Here is a 10,000-nt window from a genome sequence, read left to right as displayed (position 1 = left end):
ACCAAGAGCTAATGCTAACCGCCTGGACTATACCATCCACACCCCATGCAATCATCTCACTTGGTTTGCTTACGGGTCAGGATGGCAAGGGGGAAAAAAACAGATGCCCTCTCAGAATGTCTGTCTTTCTTCCTGCGTGTGTGTGTGTGCATCCATGTGTGTGTGGGTGCGTGCGTACGTGCGTGCCTGCGTGCGTGTGTATGCATGTGTGCGTGCGTGTGTGTGTATGCATGTGTGCGTGCCTGCGTGCGTGCGTGTGTGTGTATGCATGTGTGTGTGTGCACATGTGCGTCAGGCCCTCTCAGAATGTCTATCTGTCTTTCTGTCTCTATCTCTGTGTGTGTGTGTGTGTGTGTGTGTGTGTGTGTGTGTGTGTGTGTGTGTGTGTGTGTGTGTGTGTGTGTGTGTGTGTGTGTGTGTGTGTGTGTGTGTGTGTGTGTGTGTGTGTGTGTGTGTGTGTGTACACGCGGTTGTGCCTGGGGAGGTTTATCTGACAAGATGTTGACATAGCTAAGTTGCTACCTGCTTGCTCCGGCTCCGGTCAGCCAAGGTCCCTGGGTATCCCACGCCTCACTGGCTTGTTATGTTTGGCCAAGGAAACGGGAAACGGCCGCGCTCAGCTGGGCCCTATCTCCCCCCAGCAGGGCCGGCCGCTGACAGCTTTGGATGGGCCCTGGGCAAAGTCATCTGATAGGGCCCCCCTAGCCAGGTCGTGCCCTCCTAGTGACGCAACAGCTTCAGCGTTGCTACCAGGCAGGTCAAGAGCCAATACAAGTACTTTTTGAGTTCCTGCAAATACGGGAACTCCTCACATTTTGTTGGGAAGTAAGCAATCATTAGCAAACCAAGGGAGGCCATTTGCAATTAAATTGCATTTAATTGTTATGCTCTTGGTCAGACCAAGTCTCGAAGAGATTTGAAAGTCGATGATAGGGGCTTCCGGTTTGGCACATGGCTGACTAGACGTGTTTTTAGGAGCTCCCGGTCGTTGAAGTAAATTACTCTGAAAAGCCGAAATTCACGGTCACTATCAAAGAGGGGGATGATGAGTAGACAAAGGAAAGACGAGGAAAAGAAAGAAAAGGAGCGAGGAAAGATGGGAGATAGAAAGAAAGACGACGGTGAGGACCGACCAAGTTATGATGACATGCTATCTAGCATGAAGGCTGGCTTCGACAGCGTGGCTAAGCAAATTGGGTCAAACAGCGAGGAGAATCGAAAAGAAATGAAGGACATTCGAGAAAGTATACAAAACATGGGAAGTATGCTCAGACGAGAATTTGCCACTTTCAAGGAAGAAATAGGCAAGCGATTTGAAACTGTGGATAAGGTCATGGAATCGCAAGGAAGAGACGTTAAAGACCTGCAGGATCGCGTGGTGGAGACCGAGGAGTGGAATTCAAATTTGAAAATGATTATCATCTCCTCTCTGAAGCAACAAAGGAAATTACAAGAGAAAGTGACGGATTTAGAATGGAGATCGAGAAGAAATAATATGCGGATCTGGGGAGTACCAGAGGGCACAGAGGAAGATTCAGTACACGGGTTCATAGAGAGTTTTCTCCGCGAGCACCTTAAAATCACGGAAGATGTCAAGCTACAAATCCAACGCGCACACAGAGTTATGGCATCCAGATCTGCCCCTAACAAAAATCCCAGAGCGATCATCGTCAATTTCTTGGAATTCCAACAGAAGGAGGACATTCTCAAAAAAGCATGGCAGACCAAAATTGAGATCGATGGAAAGAAAGTGACTTTTGACCATGACTATCCAGCGGAGGTCGCCGCAAAGCGCCGCGATTACGCAGGGCTGAAGCGTGTCCTAAAGGAGGAGGGCATTCGATTCCAGTCACCGAGAACGGCGCTCAAGATCCATTGGCAAGAGGGCGTGAAGACATACGACAGTCCACAAGAAGCGGCGCGGGCGATGGAGGAGAGGGGCCTACAGGTGGATGGATTGGTCGAGGAGCAGGTGATGTTGCCAGAACAGCAGCTTGAGGCCGCGTTCAAGTGGCGCAGAGTGGGAGACGAAGGCACGGACATCGCTGAGAGAGCAAGGAAGCAACTGAGACGTTTCTCCTGGAGTAAATGAGAGAAGAGAAGGAAATTTTTGGCGTCATGTGTATGTTGTGTGTATGTGGCAGCTAGAGGTGCTCCGATTGCTCGGCTGCCGATCATGACCGGCCGATAATGGCCAAAAATAGCCTGATCGGTGATCGGAAAAACATGCCGATCAAAAAACCGATCGAGAGGTATTAAATTCCTCACGCAACCATTTGCCTTTACACCAGGCGCTGCATGTAGGCGCTGGCTCTGCACAGCTGCAACTGCACCAAAAGAAGGCATCTTTGCTTGTCTATAACTTTTCGCCATTCCCCCCTTCATTTCCACCATTCATAACCATATCTGCATCAAAAATGATCTGATTTTCCGATCCATGCGCCGTTTATCTGACAATGTAATTTGCGATTGAGTACTCGCCAGTGCCTGTGTTGCCTCGGTCAGCACGCGACAACTTCACGTTGTCAGCACAAACATGTAAATTATTGTTTTCAAAGTTGTAATTGGCAGTCAGTCGATTAGTTTGATAGTCGCTGAAACACCAAACGGCGACAGATGTGGTTAAAACTTGAGAGAGAGATTCAGAACGGTAGTAGAGCACTGCAACTGTGGACGGTGACAGAGAGGGGAGGGGCTCTCCTCACGAGGCTGCTCATTTAAAGCGACAGGTTGTTTTTTTCTCGTATGTGGAAGACTATTTGATGTAATGTTTCAGTTTCAATTCAATCTTAAATAGTTTAGTTATTCTATGCAATAACGTATACATTGATTAATACTGTAGACTGTATTACCAACACTAGTCTGAAAGATAATAATAATAATAATAATAATAAAAATAAAAATAATAATAATAATAATAGCCTAATAATAGACATGTGCAAATTAAGATTGATTGGTTTATGGGCAGAAATGATATTCAATAAGGATAATTAATAGGCTATTAAAAAAATAGGAAATCATTTTTGTGATCGGCAATGATCGGTAATCGGCAGATAAAGATTTTTGGTGATCGGTATCGGTGATCGGGCCAAAAAATGGTGATCGGAGCACCTCTAGTGGCAGCTATGTATGTCCAAGACAAATTTCCTTCGGGACTATTAAAAAGAATCTTGAATCTTGAATCTTGAAATTCATGACTTCCTTGGACAGTCGCGAAATGTATGGTAGGCCTATCTTCTCTCTGCGCCTCTCTCAGAACTCTGAAGCTACAGTTTTTTTTCTCCCTCTTTGGAAAACATGTAAGTAATGCCCTTTTTTAATTGACGAAAAACGGACTATATCCTATTGCTAAATTGCTGTAGGCCTACCTTATTAATGGAAACGAAAAGCTTGCAAGTTATAGGGCACCTGTGTAGACTAAATAAATAGGCGTAGGCCTATCCTTTTTTTCTCTCTCTCCCTTAAGGAGGTTTAAAAATACCCCTTTACATTTTTTGTCTGGCTTTGGAGTGTAAAAAAAAAAAAACTGTTGAAAAGACCGGGAGCAAGGACTGGTAAATGTTGGACACTTTTAGCGCGAACGGAGGACTTCAGTTTGTGGAGTTTTCCACCGCTAAGGGGGGCCCTCCCACAAGAGGATTTCCCTTCACCCCACCAACAGGGGAAGTGGGGACGGATAAAGAGCCCCAGCTTGCCTTTGAAGCTCACTTTTTTGTTTACTGTTATATAGTTAGAACAGCTGTTGCTGATGTGTTTTTTATGTTTGAGTTTAGCTTATGGGTGATGAAAGTGTATGGGGAAATGCATATAAATGCAGCATGATGGTGTTAAAGTGGTATCATTGAACGTAAATGGGTTAAGCAGTCCAATTAAAAGGGGGAAGATAATGGCTAAATTTAAAAGAGAAAAAAATCAGGTGATTTTTTTGCAGGAGACACATTTGTCCACAAAGGAGCATGAGAAACTTAAGAGATATGGGTACTACAATACATTTTATAGCACATACCACAAACATAACAACAGAAGAGGGGTAGCCATACTGATAACAAACTCAACGAAATTTGAACTTGAACAGGAAAAATGTGATAAGGAGGGAAGGTATATAATGGTAAAGGGTAAATTGGAGGGACAGAGAGTGACACTCATTAATGTATATGCACCCCCAGATAGCAAGAAAGCTCTTTTCAAGACATTATTTGACCTTATTACTGTTGAATTGCAGGGGATCCTAATTTGTGCTGGGGACTGGAACATAGTTTTAAATTATAATTTAGATACAACAAGCAAAAAAAAAGAATAGGGCATGGCTCAATAGATATATGAATATGCAACTGTCTGATCTGGGATTAATAGATGTCTGGAGAGACAGGCACCCTTTGGAGAGGGACTACACACATTTTTCGGACCCACACCAAATGTATTCAAGGCTGGATTACTTCTTTATGACAAAGGGAGATATGTACAGAGTAAAGGACTGTAGGATAGGGGTAGCAGATTTATCAGACCATAACGCAATATACCTGACAATAAAATTAAACACGAGAAGAAGGACTACAGTGTGGAGGATGAACGTTGGGATACTGAATGATAAACACCTAGTGGAAAGGACAAAAGAAGATATTAAAAGATATATAGAGGATAATGACAATGGTGAGGTAGACCCAACCATTCTTTGGGACGCGCTCAAGGCAGTGATTAGGGGGAAGTTAATGGCATATACATCAAGCTGCAAGGTGGCCAGACTGCTACACTATGAGACATTAATTGGTCGCTTAAAAGATTTAGAGCAAAAACATAATACCAAGGGTGATCCAGAGGTACTGAAACAACTGAAAGAGACAAAGACAAAAATTGATAACATATTATTGACAGAAGTGGAAAAGAAAGCTAGATTTGTTAAACTAACTTACTATGAGGGAGGTGCTAAAGCCAGCAGATTACTTGCTAGACGTATAAGGAAACAACAAGCATTGAACAACATATACAAAATTAGAGATCCTCAGACAAATGACCTGATAACTGATCCAGGTGGAATAGAGCGAGTGTTCAGGGACTATTATCAAAATTTATATACACCACCAGCAATGGCAGATAAAAAGGATATAAGAAACTTCCTGGATGGGTTAGATTTACCATCAATAGGAGAGGAGCAAAATGACCTACTGACTGCAGAAATTACTGAAGAAGAAATGGAAAGGGCAATCTCTAGGATGAAGGGCAATAAATCTCCGGGAAGTGATGGATTTCCCTCAGAATTTTATAAAACGTTTAGACAAGAGTTATCCCCAGTACTGCTGGCCTCATTTAGATACACAATTGAAAAAGGAAAGATTCCACCTTCATGGAGAGAGGCCATTATAACGACTATACCAAAAGAGGGTAAGGATAAAGAACAGTGCAGTAGCTATAGACCCATTTCAGTACTAAATGTGGACTACAAGATGTACACCTCAATAATCTCTAAAAGATTTGAGACATTTATGACTGATATTATAGACGAAGACCAGACTGGGTTTATTAAAGGACGACAGACGCAGGACAATATTAGGAGGATGATGCACATTGTAGAAGAGACCCAACGTACAAGAAAGGGAACCACTTTGGTTAGTGTTGACGCGAAAGCAGCTTTTGACTCCACAAGTTGGAGTTATTTGTATATGGTGCTAGAGAGGTTTGGTTTTAATGAAAAATCTGTCAACTGTATAAAAGCCTTATATCAAGAACCAACTGCCAGAATTAAGGTGAACGGCAGTCTCACAAAACCATTCTATCTGAAAAGGGGCACTAGACAAGGGTGTAGTCTCTCCCCAACTCTCTTTGCAATATTCATAGAGCCACTAGCACAGGCAATTAGGCAAGACCAGGACATCAGAGGGGTCGAGGTAAAAGGGGAAGAACACAAGATAGGACTCTTTGCAGATGATGTGGTGGCCTACTTGACACACCCCAGTAAGTCTTTTCCTGCACTGATGAATCAACTGGAGGAATACGGTTATTATTCAGGATACAAACTTAATGTTGACAAAACTCAGATATTGGCCATGTACTATGCCCCAACCCCAGAGTTAAAAGATAAATACAAAATTAAATGGAACTCAGAAACAATTAAATATTTGGGAGTGAACATTACAAAGGGAGTGGAAAAGCTGTACACTGCAAATTATACTCAGATTAATGAAGAACTCAGGCGGGACATAGCTAGATGGTCAATGTTACAGTTGGATCTTAGTTCAAGGATAGAAATAATTAAAATGAATGTATTACCAAGATTGCTCTACTTATTCCAAACTTTGCCAGTAATGATCCCACAAAAACAGTTTATTGAATGGGATAGACAGATTTCCAGGTTCATCTGGGCAGGCAGGAGGCCACGGATTAGATATCGCACCATGCAGCTTCCTAAAGTCAAAGGGGGCATGGCAGTGCCAAAGCTACAAGACTACTTCTATGCAGCACAACTCAGGGCAGTATTTTGCTGGTGCAATGGAAAATATATAGCCAGATGGAAAGATATAGAAATGAAAGAACAGGCTAGCCCACTACAAGTACTAATAACTGATAGGGAACTATTCAAGCGAGAAGAGACCATGTTGGGATCAATAAGCAAATTCACATTGGAGATCTGGCACCTGGTAATAAACAAATATAATCTACAAACAGAAGCAAAGATTTTGAGATGGCTATCCCATGATAAGAGGTTTAAACCAGGGGTAAATGATCAGGGCTTTGAGAGTTGGGCACAAAGGGGTATTACAGCCATGTGCACATTGCTTGAGAGGGGGGAGCTGCAGAGCTTTCAAGCTTTAAGAGAGAAATTTGGACTGGATGCAAGGGAACTTTATAGATACTTCCAGGTAAGGGATTACTATATAAAGGAAATTAAATTAAAAGAACCAAGAGAACAAAATGGGATCATTAAAGTAATAATAAATGCATATGAAGGAAGAACGTGCAGAGTAATTTCTGCTCTATACCAAGCCCTGGGAGCCAGTGGAGGTTATTCAACCACATATGTAAAAGAAAAATGGGAAAAAGAGCTGGACATAGAAATAACGGAAGAAAACTGGAATAATGTGTGTAAAGCGCAACAGTCAGCTACGGGTTCAAGAATATGGCGTGAATTTGGGTGGAAGAATATCATAAGGTTCTTCATAACACCAAAGATAACAGGAAGATACACACCAGAGAAAAGCTCATGTTGGAGGCTATGTGGTCAAAAGGAGGCAGACCATGCACATGTATTCTGGCAATGTCAAAAAATAGAGGATTACTGGGAGGGAGTTTGGAAAAAGTTGAAAGAAATACTGGGGTATGAAATTCAAAAAACACCTCTGGTATTATATTTAGGATATATACCAGAAGACGAGGTTCAAGGAGAAGATACATACTTGCTTAAGGTACTACTTGCAGCTAGCCGAAAAGCAGTTACAAGAGCATGGCTTAAGGTAGACCCCCCAACTCAAGAAGACTGGCTTAGTACAGTGGAAGAGATATATAGCATGGAAAAGTTCTCACATTGTTTGAAAATGCGGGAGGAACTATTTGGAAGGAAATGGGTGAAATGGCTCTGGTACAAAAACAAAGATGATACCACTGAACAAATTATAGATGAATAGACTTGATTGTTTGCATTTATATATTAAAAAATGAAGACGATGAACCCATAAGCTGTTATACTATGTTTTTGTTTTTGTTTTTTATTATTGTGTTGTTTTGTCTTTTTTTTCATGCTTGTAACTTGATATCTGGATGTAAATAATTAATAAAAAAGAAAGTTAAAAAAAAGAAAGTCGATGATAATCAGGCTAGGGCCCCCCCACCCCAATACATAAAATTAAGGACCTAGATCTGGGCCCCTTCTCTAACGGTGTCCGGAACAACTGGCCCGTGTAGACCCCCACTCTCTACTCTACATCCCTGTCTCTCCCCCTCGGTGTCGTGTGCCAAGCACGATAGGATCAGGGCAGGATTAACGCACAGGCTAGATATGGCTGCAGCCTAGGGCCCCCACCACAGGCTAGATATGACTGCAGCCTAGGGGCCCCCACCACAGACTAGATATGGCTGCAGCCTAGGGGCCCCCACCACAGGCTAGATATGGCTGCAGCCTAGGGCCCCCACCACAGGCTAGATATGACTGCAGCCTAGGGGCCCCCACCACAGGCTAGATATGACTGCAGCCTAGGGGCCCCCACCTGCCAGGGGCCCCCACCACAGACAAGATATGACTGCAGCCTAGGGGCCCCCACCACAGGCTAGATGTGGCTGCAGCCTAGGGGCCCCACCACATGCTAGATGTGGCTGCAGCCTATGGGCCCCCACATGCTAGATATGGCTGCAGCCTAGGGGCCCCCACATGCTAGATATGGCTGCAGCCTAGGGGTCCAGTGGTTGGCCAAAATTGAAAATTTGCAGGATTGTGACCAGATGCAATATTGAAAAAGTATTGAAAATCTGCCGCGTTGAGTACAGTTAGTAGACATGTTGTCCTTAATTCCTAGCTTGTAATTATGACACTGTCCATGTAAATTTGTCGCAAAATAAATGTGTCTTTTGGTGGGGGGGCGGCACAGCAACCTGTAGCCTAGGGGCCCCAAGCCATGTTAATCCGGCCCTGGATAGGATTGAGAGGTGAATATAAATAAATCCGAGTGGAAATGCAGGTCGGACACTTTTTCCCCCTCGGAGGTGTTTAGATTGAGCAGTGGACTGGGCAGGTTCCAAGCGCTTTGTCAAGGGCCGTGCAGGCACTGGAGATGAAGTCTCTCGCTTTAGGGTTTGTTTTTTTTGTTTTTTGCACAGTCACGCTTTTAAAGTGGCGTGGCAAGTACTTGATAGAATTTTCGCTCTGCTTTTCCGATCGGTAATTTATTTTAATGCATCCCTATTTTGTCCAACAGGATTGAGTTCTTAAACAGAGTGGGTTTTTTTACACAACAGAAATGGCAGAACATTTATTTTCCCATTTATATTACTCTGCAGACGCTGCTTTCATCCATGTGCCACTTAACTTCCATGCCGTATTAAATTCCAGCAGACCTGATTTGAATAGACAGCGGCGTGTGTGTGTGTGTGTGTGTGTGTGTGTGTGTGTGTGTGTGTGTGTGTGTGTGTGTGTGTGTGTGTGTGCGTGTGCGTGCGTGCGTGCGTGCGTGCGTGCGTGCGTGCGTGCGTGCGTGCGTGCGTGCGTGCGTGCGTGCGTGCGTGCGTGCGTGCGTGGCATCTTTTTAAGTGCTGGGCCTCTTGTATTGTATTAAAGCCACACGCGCGTTTGACACACACACACACACACACACATCGTGTTTTCCTCATCCCAGCTCCTCAAAGCCTTCTATTTTTCTATTCTTCTGTTGTCTGTTCACGTCGCACCTCTTGTAGTGTTGGACAACCTGAATGAGCTTTTGCACCCAAGTGAAGCACTCCCCGTGTGTGTAAATGGCACGAGAGAAAGTGCTTTAAAAGCCTTATTTGCATTTAAAAGCACAGAACACTTACCATATTCAGTCAGGGATGTCATGTTTCCATCCATCTGTCCTCTCTCATATTTTACAGCTGGGACTAGGGCTGCACGATTATGGAAAAAAATCATAATCACGATTATTTCGATTATAATCACGATGTGCGCAGTGCACAAGTCTGCAGGTGTGCGCAGCTTAGATGGAACTCTGGATTTCCTCCCATAAAATCGCAATTTTCATGTTTTGTGATCGTGGTGGCCAAAATCGCGATTTTGATTAATTGTGCAGCCCTAGCTGGGACCTTATTTTTTTATTCCAATATAACTAAAACAAGATGGCAGCATGTTTGCCTTTTGAGACATGTTTAGTTTAATGTAATGTTTACTTGACAGGGACAGTGCAAAACAAACAATCGAGCCAGATTATAGCCACAAGGCTAACCGTGCGAATAGACCAGGCGCGATGCGATTCAAGCAACAGAGTGCAGCAGCAAGCGATACGAGCGATTGAAGAGACTAGAGTATGTCCGTACAGGCAGAAGG

General features: G+C 43.6%; 1 protein-coding gene across 2 annotated transcripts in view; it reads left to right on the top strand.

Annotated features, from left to right (window-relative positions):
- Positions 1 to 10,000, top strand: part of med23 (mediator complex subunit 23) — a 116,043-nt gene that overhangs the window by 75,643 nt on the left and 30,400 nt on the right. The gene's annotated exons all lie outside the window — the stretch shown is intronic.

This window comes from Engraulis encrasicolus, chromosome 18 (genome assembly GCF_034702125.1).
Source record: "Engraulis encrasicolus isolate BLACKSEA-1 chromosome 18, IST_EnEncr_1.0, whole genome shotgun sequence".
NCBI lineage: Eukaryota > Metazoa > Chordata > Actinopteri > Clupeiformes > Engraulidae > Engraulis > Engraulis encrasicolus.
This window is presented reverse-complemented; position numbering and strand designations above follow the sequence as displayed.